Here is an 11,445-nt window from a genome sequence, read left to right as displayed (position 1 = left end):
GGTGGCAAGAGCCAGAAATAAGGGGAGTAACGGATTGGCCTCAGTTCCTGCGATGTCAGGTGGGTTGAGGCCCCAGATGCCACTGTGTGTCCGTGACATTTGTGAGGCTCAGAGAATCTGAGGCTGTCCATTAGTTGTGTTAGTTGTATCCAATACTGGCTCATTGCCCCTTTTCACGCATTAATTTCTTGTTTTATGTACACAGTATTTTCTTGAATATTACTAAGGTTATTTATTAAATTTATTTATTAAAATGTGTTCTATTCCCTGAATGATTCTCAAAATGTTTCCTGGAGATGTCATTGTCCTCCTTAATTTGTCCCTTTCATTGATTGGTCTTTGTCAGATAGCTGAGGTTTAGGCGCTTATTTATTTTAATAATTGTAAAAGGTTTACGACAACCCCCACCACACAAACACACCCCGAATGAGCACTTACCATACACCAACTACTATCGTAAGCATGTTTTAGTATCAACTCCTTTAATTGCCATCTCACATAAGGAAATGGAGTTACTAAGGGGAACACACAGGACTCAACCCCCAGCCTCTGACACTAGAGATTGAGCTCTTAGTCACCACGTAACACCTGGTGTTCTATTTGGTTTGCATTCAGGTTTTATTTGATTAAAGCGTCTGAACCTTAAAGTAGCCCAGAAGTCAAGTAGTGCTATTGATCCTATATCCAATCTCCCATTCTTCCAAGGTAAGAAATCTGTTAGCTGGACATAAGGCTGTCTCGAATACACGCTATGCTTCCAAACTTCCCTTGCAGCTAAACGTGGGGATGGGGAAAGTCCTGGCCAGTAGGATGCAAGTAGGAGTGCTGAGTGCCTGGTCATGGAGCTCGCCTAAGGAGACCGCAAGCCCCCTCACTGAGAGGAGGGTGGCTTTGGGCTGTGAACATGGCGATTTCTTTAGGGTGGTGAGCTGGGAGGAATTGTCTGCTGGGTTTTCACGGAATGGAGCTGCCATACCAGAACTCGGCTTCATCCCGTGGACTCTCACCTGAGCAAGGAATACACTTTCTCACATTTAAGCAATTGTTGTCTGTGCACATGTTATTGCTTTTGTTCCTTGCAGCCTAATATAATCCTAAATAATACAATGCTAAAAGGCTTATAATGAAAAAAAATAGCAGTCATGTGTCTCTTGCCCAGCCTCCCAGCCATGTATCTTCCCATATTTGCATCCACATTTCTAAATGATAGATTTTTGCAGTGTTTTCTTGACTAATCAATTTTGACAATATTTATTGACTGCCTTATATGGTTGATGTGAACTTCACTCTCTTAAATCTTTCCTTCCTCTTCCCCCACCCTCCCAATATAAATCTATTACAATGTATTCAGTTAAATTGATATTCCCTAATGATGATGATATGATTAAGTGAACATTAATCACTGATAAGGCCAATTGTCAATTTTGCTTACATTTCTTCTTCTTTTTTTTTTAATGAGAGACAGAGAGCATGAGAGGGAGGAGGGTCAGAGGGAGAAGCAGACTCCCTGCCGAGCAGGGAGCCCGATGCGGGACTCGATCCCGGGACTCCAGGATCATGACCTGAGCCGAAGGCAGTCGCTTAACCAACTGAGCCACCCAGGCGCCCCCATTTCTTCTTCTGCTGCTGCTTTTCCCTTGGTATAATTTTCTAAGTGAGAGTTTTCTCTGCAGTTGTGAGGTTTTCCTTTAATCCTTCTTACTGGCCAGGCTTTTCATTTCCACTTTATAGTTGAAGACTTTGAGGCCCTTTCTTTCACTGTAATGCTAGTAACATTTTATTAGGTGTTGCATTATGTTAAGCACTGAGCTTGATGCTCAGTGAATGCTCTCTAGTGCCTACACATGTCCCCACTTTACAGAGCACAAAGTGAAGGCAATTTTCAATAACCAGCCCATGATCACAGAGCTGATGGGGGTAGAGTTGGGACTCAGACCCAGGTCTCTCTGACCCCAGAGGTTAACCGTCTTAATTAGGGATGAGGAAGAGGAGGAGAGGGACATTGCCACAATACTTAAGTACAGTCTGAGAATGAGCAGACAGAATACGTGCTAGCCTCACAAGAGAGGAAGTACATACCAGATAAATATCAGTCCTGTCTTACCAAAGAGCTCCTGACTCAGCCCAACATGGAAACAACAGCATTTTGTTTTTGTTTTGCTTTTGTGTTTTACTGCTGGTCTGGAGAAGAACCTGGGCATTTTGCTTTAAAGTAGAAGGGCAACAGTAGGGGCCCACAGACCTTCATTTTCCAAATAGAAAACTCAAATGAAGCAACTTTCCTATGGTCCCACAGCTAGCCGGCTAAGGGAAGATCTCACCCCAGGCCCTCGGCTGCCGGGACCCAGACTCTTCACACACTGCTCCCTCTTTCACGGGTATGCTCTTAAACTCGACTGCTTCGACTGTCTAGGAGGCTTGGTGAGGACATTTTCCACATCGAAACCCACACCCACACAAGGAAAGGTGACTCTGCTATATCTCTGTGCAGTGCCATCCTGAGAGGGGTCAGGGACGCTCTGATGTTGGCACTTCCTTGAGAGATATTTGGGTGAGTTGAGGGAGAACACACTTTAAAACTGGAGCCATCTGAGAAAACCTGGGGACCTGTCGCCAGAATAGAGATAAGGGAAGTCATGAGATTAATAATGAGATTTTAATGAAGTAATGGCTTACTCCTGCCTGTTGAGTCGGCGCCTTCCTGGGTGTAAATAAATCATGAATTACAGGAATAACATTACCTGAGATTTACGGAATATCTCCCAGCTGTTTGAAAAAGCTGTCTCTCCCTCAGGATCAGAGGAAGATTTCTTTTTTTTAGTTATCTTGAATTACTAAGATTACCATTTACTGGTGAATTATCATGTCCTACTGGACTCTCTCAAAAGCGCTTAATTATACGTGGCGAATAATTTGCTCCAGCTTTAAAAATAAACTGGGATATTGCCTAAGTCCCTGTTTTAAAACCCTTATGGGAATGTGCTACTAATATAAATGAAATCAGTGTCTACACAATTCCCAGAGTAGCCGTGTATCCTTACCCCGGTCTATAAACTTCGTATGATAATGTATACCTCTTGGGGCTGAGGTGAGGCTGAGGGATGATAATCAGCAACTTGCTACTTATCAGGCTGTTCCAAGAGCTTTATATATATATATATACACACACACACACACACACACACACACACACACAGACATAGACATACATGTATATTAACTTGCTATCCTCACAACTACCCTATGTGGTGGGTACTATTGTTATCTTTATAGATGGGGATACTGAGGCACAGAGAGGTTCAGTCACACAGCCAGTAAGGGATAGATCTGGGGTTTCAACTCAGGCTGACTGCAGAGCTCATGCTCTAGGAAACGAGAAGGAGGTTGGATCGGTACAGACAGTGTGTGATAAAATCCTATAGGAGGCAAAAGCAGCCAGTTAGAGTAGGAGAGAAGAGTTAGGCCACGGGCAGGTGATGATGCTAGGAGCTCAGAGTCTTTAAAAAGTGGAAAGTGAGAAGGAACAGTGTTCTTAACACTAGGAAGGGACTAGAGATCTGTATGTCCCACCAATACCTCAAGGACCCATATGCACTGGCTTGCTGTGCCCTGGGTGTGTGTGTGGGGGGGGGGTGCGGCTGGCAAGACCTCAGAAAGGAATGGCTTTAAGGGGCACCTGGGAGGCTGCACCCCGACTTGGCCCTGGCGCTCTGGCCACAGCAATGATTCTTCAGCTCTGCAATATGGCAGCAAAGCAGAGAGCCTCCAACTTCATTTAGTTTTTGTCAGTGGGAAGCTCTGCAGTAACCAGTGGGGTACACACATTGAAGGTGCCTCCTCAAATGTTTCATTCTGTACAAGACTCCAGGACCTTGGCACAGCCCGAGGAAAGGAAATGAACTTCTTGCAGTCTCATCTTGATGGACGTTAGTGGTTAAATTTACCTGATTTTTTGAAGAAAGACAGGTACCGTTTTGACTGGGAGTCTGACCAGAACATGACTGGCAATCAGCTGATAATTTTTGAAACTACATGGAGGTTTGTTACGCTGTTTCGTCTACTTTGGCTTCAGTTTTAAATTCTCCCTATCTAAAGGTTAAAAAGGATATATGTGTTATTTCTTGCACACCTGAGTTTGTGGTTGCACATTCTTACCTGCTGTTCATACGTAAACCCAAGCACAAAGGCCTCTGTAATCTGAGAATCTTGTGTGTTTGATTTTGACAGAGATATCCACAACTGTGAGTTATGAGGGCACTACATTGTAGAGTTGATGTGACTTTTGTGGCATTTGAGGGAGACCAAGGACTAGCACTACTTTTCTTCACCACCCCACCACCCCACAATTCATCACCAATTGAAAGAGACACTTGCATAACACAGAAGACCCAAGTATGGGTGTTTCATTGGTAAAGTCACTTGAAGAAAATAGCCTGGTCCACAGCCACTTCTGGACCTGGTCAGTACTTGGCACCAGTCTAGACCTCGGCGCATGGCACCAGAGCAAGAATTCATATTCCTGGCATCCCTGTTTCACACTCTACCTTGGACACAAGAAGGATGAACATCTGAACCTGATTCTGGAAGCAAGTCCTGGGCTCAACTCTTATCTCCTATCTGGAAGTGGGAACAGTTCATACAATACCCATCTCATCTGAAGTCCAGGCAGATCCAGACCAGAAAGAAAAAGGGGGTCAAGCAACATGCTGCTCCCTTCCTTCTCCCAACATTTATTGCTTCCTGTCTGCTGGTCAACTTTCCTAATGCATGTGACTTAATTCATTGAATCCTGTAATGACCAAATAGGACAGATACAGTTATCCTTATCTCTATTCCTGCAGTGGAGGAAAGTAAGGCACAGTGGTGAACTTGAACTTTAAGCCCAGTCTGGCTTCAGGGCCCTCGCACTTAACTATTCCCCATGACTGCTTCAGGAATGGTACCTGTTTCTTGGGGAAGAGGGGAGAAGGGTAAGGGAAGAAGGGCTGGATGTGTTATTTCAATAATGTCGCTAATAAACATAAGGGAGGGTGGTTAAAATTCCTGTTGTCATCACTGATGGATGGTGGGCCAAGAAAGATCTAGTTACTTCTCAGCCCCGTTCTTGGTTTCCTCATCTGTAAAGTGAAGAGGTTTGATTCTTACAATGGCTACATTTGTGACACACATGCAGCTACTCTCGTCCCTCCTGCTACAGAACATCACTGATGCTCAATCACAGCCAAGATGTGTGTGGGGTCTGAAATGTGTATGGCTTTGGTGACTCCTTTAAGAAAAAGAATACAAGATCACAAATACAAAATTCTGGTGTGAACATGAATACGGTGGAATGAGAAAAGGGGAGTTTGGGACCTGAACTATAATGTTTCTTTTGGGGTACAGTGGACTTCTCTGAATGTTCTTTCTGTCACAGTTTGTTTGGTTCTCCTGCAGATATACTAGGCTTTGTGGACCAATTCCCATTTGGTCAGTTAACATCTATCTTGCACATACTTATTGGGCAAGGTGGGCCCCCGCCAAGCCTCCACTTATTATGAATCAGAGTGCAAGACAAATTCTGTGGTTTAAGGAATTGCTTTTGTTGGAGAAAGGGGAAATTTACATAGGGCAAGATTAGCAAGAGTAGAGAAGGCATGAGCCCGCCTTGGTCTCATTATTATTACACAAAAGTCCATACCAGATCAAGGCATTCTGCTGTATTTCCTCCAGTGGGAAATCATAGGCTTCTCGACACCAGGCAGTCTGGATTTGAGACTCAGCTATTCAGGAATTTTCTGGCAGTGATAGCTGCCTAGCACCTGGAGACCCTGGAGCCTATGGGATGTTGCAATATTTCTCATAGAAGAAAGGGAGTTCTTGGTCCCATGGGAAGCTGAGCTTGAGTATGGCCCTTTCTTCTAGAAGAAAGGTGCACCTCTGACCTGATCCCAACCAGACTGCTGTCCACTTCATCTGGAGTGAATACGCAGACATTTTTGCTCATTGCACCACATGTCTAGATTCACATTAACTGTTGCTTTGAAATGCTTCACTGTATTGTACTATTTATTGAGCACCTACTGTATTACTGAGTACCTACTAACCCTGTGGAATAAGTTCTATTTTATAGAGTAAGGAACAGAGGCCTAAAGAAATAGTGTAACCCACCATTGTCATGGCTGGCCCATGGCAGATACGGAAATCTGACTCTGATCTCACCGCCAGTGTCCTAAAACCTTTTTCCATTAGGCCTCCCAGCATGGCAGAGAGGGAAAACCAGGGTTTAGAAAAATCAAAATTTCAATCTAGGATTGTCCAGACAGGCTTCCATATGCACTGTAGGCAAGTCGCTTGCAGCCTTAAAGGTAGCCCTGTCCATGGGGCAAGAACAAGTCCCCCACTCCAGGATTGGGGGATGGGCTAAAGGACAATTCTCTAAATGGTAGCGCTATAATAACATTAATGAAGCAGAATTTGTGTCTTCTTCACTTTGGGATCTTTGGTGTTTGCTGGTTTTTCGATGGATGTTAGAAGAGTGAATGAAGTGAGAATTCCTTTTGGTTTGAGAAGTAGAATTTTGGCACAAGCTGGAAAGCCAAAGGCATAAGGAAACATAAAGGAAACTTAGTAATATCCTATTTCAGTTCACACATCTTTGATAATAAGCCATTGAGGAGAACACACACACACACACACACACACACATTACACCATACATACCACACATTGCAGATAATTCCAGAAGCTAAGTCCGACTAGATTACCTGGCGAAGCTTTCAATGAGACTCATGGGCTTCCTTTCAAATTATCACTGACATCACACTATCACACTAAATTTTTAAATTGATCTGTCTTGGGTATATTGTGGAGGTAAAACTGAAGGACTATATTTCTCCCTTTCTCACCTTTCTAGTGTAACTTTCAGGTACAAATATAGATTGAAGTGTTGCTGTTGTTAAAATGACACAGTTTTTCACATAAGCTAAGATTAGTTTCAGAAGAGAAATTCACAAGCCGTGGTCCAGCCCAGGAGCCCCATATTGATTTCCCAAAGCAGTAAGAAATCAATCTGCTCACCTGACTTTACTGAGAACCTACTATGTGCCATGGATGAGTCAAACGGATGTTGTAAAAATGTTCTTGCCTTCTTGTATTTGCAACGTGGTTGAAGAGGCAGGGCATGAATATAGACAATTTTCCTAAAGGTGTAGTTTGTGCATAAGAATTAGTATTCATAACTAATATTAAAACTAAGAGAGGCTTACATAGTAAACCAATGCAGTTAACCACATACTAAGATGTCTGGGAACTAACAGTCTTAGGGTTGATTGAGTAGTTTAGCCATTGCAGGGCTCTGCATAGCTGTCTTTGAGATAGTCCTGGTATTTCCCTCATGGGCACAAGAGGGCTGCTGCACATGTAGGTAAGACTTCCTCATATGGCCATGTCTGAAGACAAGGGGGTACCTAGTGAGAGAGATCTCCTTGCGTACTTCTCTCTTTTTTCATATAAAAGTATTTTTGGAATACTTCCAACAAGCATACTCATATTGCATTGGCCAGATCTGGGCCACAAGGACAAGCCTACCCACAAGGAAGTGTAGAAATAGAAGTATCTGGGGTTCTATAACAGGACGCAACAAAGAATTAAGAGAGAATTGGTTATTGAAAAGCCAACCCAAAGTCAGGAACAATGATTAACTGCCAACTAGGTGGCATAGACTTAGCTTTCCACTAGAATTGTCTTCAGTGATGGACATGTTCTATATCTGTGCTGTCCAATATGTGAGTCACTAATAATTGTAGCACCTGACCGCAGAAATGGGGTTAGTGTGACTGAGAAACTGAATTTCAGTTTTATTTAAATTTAAATAACCACATGAGGCTAGTAACTGCTATATTGGACAAAGTAGAAGGATAAACAATATCTTCTTAGAGGTCAGAGGCAAAACAGACACATCACTTTGGGCCAGAACAATGTGGTAGCCTTCGTGGAGGATGAGGAACTCCAAATGGAATCAGAAGACAGTTGGAGTTTGGAAGTTTTCTAAAAGAGTGGACTTGTCCTATGTCAGGGACACAGAAAATAATAAGGTCTTCTTAGGGGATGCTAAGCAGATCAGTTTGACAGAAGTATGTTTTGTTTTTTTTTTTTGTTTTTTTTTGTGGAGGAGTGGGCAAAAAGATGAAAAGCAGGTTCAAGTAAGATGGTGGAAATTTTTGGACACCAGCTTTGACTGTGTGTAATAGGCAAGTTATGTTGTTGAGTGAAGAGTAATATATAAAATGGTTTCATAAGTGGGCAGCCATTAACCTTGTGATAGTATGGAAGATTAACCCGGTGATGGTAAGAGGGATGGATAGAAGGTAGGAGATTGAGTTATGACAGTGTTGCCTAGATTTTTTATATTATGGCTCATATGAAAAATGATGGGGCAAATGGATAATGTAGCTCCTGGCCAGGAGTGACCAGCCCAAAGGCTCCTGCACCCCAAGGCATTCACCTCCAAATCGTCAAATGACAACCACCATGTCCTCATACCTGTACTCTTTTTATAGCATGGTAGCGAGCACCAGCATGCAGCTGGCAACCTCTAAGTTAGCAGCCTGTCCTGAATTAAATAGGTAGTGATGTATATGAAAAAGGAAGAAAAGAACATGAGATAATTAACAGAAGAAATTGAAGAAACAGAAGAAATTGAAACGAATTAGGAACCAATGAGATGTAGTTAGGATAGATTTTGCTCCTAAATTTTGAGCAAATTTTGAGAATGATACCAGAAATAAAAATGGCTTGAGAGGTTGTTTGGAAGGCACATGGTGATTTCAGTTTAAGATACGGAGGCAAAAACTGGACCCCGATGGTGGGCGTCTCATTGGTGGCCCTAGTGATCCATGGTTCTAGTAGTCATGCCCTCACGTAGATCCTCTCATATTGACTCTGTGTTTGGCCATGTGATTTATTTGGCCAATGAGACATTAACATGATGCAGGCAGAGGCTTGATGAGTGTTTGTGCCTTGAGGCTTGTCCTCTTGGAACCAGCCACCCTCACATAAGGAAGCTAAAGCTAGACCCCTGAATGATGAGAGGTCATGGCAGAGAGATACAGGGCTATGTGAGTATGTCTCGTATATTCTGGCCCTAGTCGAACTCCAAGCTGAGTGCAGGCATGGCAGTTGACTTCAGCAGAAGAACCACTCAGCAGAGCTCAGTCATTTCAAAAATTGAGGAGAAATAATAAATCATTGTTTTAAGCCACTCTGCTTTGGGTGATTTGTTAGGCACTAATAGATAATGAAAACAATATTCAAATGAAAATGTTCAGTGGGCCCTTGGTGATAGGGGCATAGAGCTCAGGCAAGAGGTCTGAACCTTAAAAATTTTTTTTTTTAATTTATTTATTTGACAGAGAGAGAGATAGCGAGAGAGGGAACACAAGCCAGGGGAGTGGCAGAGGGAGAAGCAGGCTTCCCGTGGAGCAGGGAGCCTGATGCAGGACTCGATCCCAGGACCCTGGGATCATGACCTGAGCCGAAGGCAGACGCTCAACGACTGAGCCACCCAGGCGCCCAAGAGTTCTGAGCCTTAGATGTAATTTTGGAATGTATTCATGCTTCTGTCGTAGCTCTTACATTGTAATTAAATTGATTGCTTATCTTCCTCACTAGACTGTGAGCTCTCTGAGGATAGGGACTGGGTCTTTTGTAAATTCTAGTACACTATATCTAGTGGAAGATTCAAAAAGCAGATGGATACTCAAGAGATCTGTGCTGAATCATAAAATAAAAGAACAGAGTGAAGGGTCGTAAAAAGGGAATAGACCCGGGAATCAGATAGGCCAGGCCTGAACTCCAACCCTCCCAGTTGCTGGCTATGTGACCTTTAGTAAGTCACCAGTCCTCACTGTGAAATATGAGTCGTGTCACCTGCCTCTCAAAGACACCAAGAAGAGCCAATATGCAGTAAACACTCAACAAACTGTAGCTTTTGTTGTTGAGGATGAATGAAGTGGTGGTCGAAATGTGCACACAAATGAAATCAATTGAGGAAGTGCAGAAAGAAAAGAGCTGTGAGACTGGGAGAGAACAAGGGGGCAGGTGAAGGAAAAAGTGATTCAGAGCTAGAAAGCAAGAGCGAGAGTATGAGAGGAAGACCCAGACCAATTGGAATGTCAGGAAAAGAACCAAGATTGGGTGTGTTTTACTGGCTGTAAAAGGGCAGAGATTTTTTTTTTTTTTAAGATTTTATTTATTTATTTAGAAGAGTGTGGGTGAGCAGGGAGAGAGGTAGTGGGAGAGAGAGAGAGAATCTCAAGCAGACTCCTTGCAGAGGATAACGTGGGGCTCCATCTCACAACCCTGAGATCATGACCTGAGCTGAAACCACCAGTCGGTTGCTTAACCAATTGAGCCACCAAGGCGCCCCTGGGGCAGAGATTTTTTTTTCTTTATTAATCTTGTTTCAAACTTTATTCCCAGGCTTCTTCAGCTTAATCAGCTGCAAAGAATGAATTGTATATAAGTAAGAACTGAAAAGAGCTGCAGTGTCCAAGGGGCTTGGGCTTAAAAATATTAGAGGTCTAGATTTTATCAGATCCATGAACAAAATTTTGAAAAGCAGTCATAATATAAAAATAGCAGCTCCCAGTAACTTCTTCAAGTTTTATCTTCTTCAGAAGTTGACTCAATTCAGTTTGCTTCATTCTTGGAAGCTTCATCAAAATTCTCCACAAGATCTGGAACTTCATCATCATCCTCCTCTCCGGTAGCAAGTGGTGCTTTTCCATCCACAGATTGTTTGGGCAGAGCTTCAGCCAGTCTTCTTCAACTAGTCAGACTGTCTGCACCGAGTTGGTTTAAGATACTGGGTAGCATTTCTGTCAGCTGCTTTGTCTCAGCGTGGCCTGGAATGGTCAAAGTGTTCGCTGCCAGCGATGTCTGAACTTTGGGGTTGTTAAAGTGGATCACTGGTCCTTAGTTTGTGAACATATTCACTTTTTCGATACCAGAGACATTGTTTACCCCTAACTCTTTAAGGAGAACTGAATTTTCTTATCATTTGCTGTAGCCGTTCTATGAACCACCTTCTTCTTTGGGCGAGCAGTTCCTTTCCCACCAATGCACACTTGTGCTTGCAGTTTGGCGAGTTTCTCCTGGTTCATGATAGTTTCTTTCATCTTGTTGGAGCAGAAATGGGACCGAGCAGGGGAATAGGGTTGGCGCTCAGGAGGTCTCGGGTGGACCAGCTGAGATTAGGTGCACACACGCGGGGACGCAAGATGGCAGCTAGAGGGTGGGTCAGAGATTTTTAAGAAAGACCCTCATCAACATTGCTAGCATTAGTGGTGATAGTTTATGAGGTCTGTCATTTGTGTGTTTATTAAATGCCGGACATTGATCTAGGACTGTCAGTAGGGAAACCTTTGGAGGAAAAGATTGGGCTGTCTTGCATGATCTAACTGTATC

General features: G+C 43.2%; 1 pseudogene; it reads right to left on the bottom strand.

The window, feature by feature from the left end:
• Nucleotides 1-10,457: 10,457 nt before the first annotated feature.
• LOC118005093 lies at nt 10,458-11,156 on the bottom strand (annotated as a pseudogene).
• Nucleotides 11,157-11,445: the final 289 nt, after the last annotated feature.

Source organism: Mirounga leonina, unplaced genomic scaffold (assembly GCF_011800145.1).
Source record: "Mirounga leonina isolate KUSES-001 unplaced genomic scaffold, KU_Mleo_1.0 Mir_94, whole genome shotgun sequence".
Lineage (NCBI taxonomy): Eukaryota > Metazoa > Chordata > Mammalia > Carnivora > Phocidae > Mirounga > Mirounga leonina.
The sequence above is the reverse complement of the archived record's forward strand: the minus strand, read 5'-3'. Positions and strand labels throughout refer to the sequence as shown.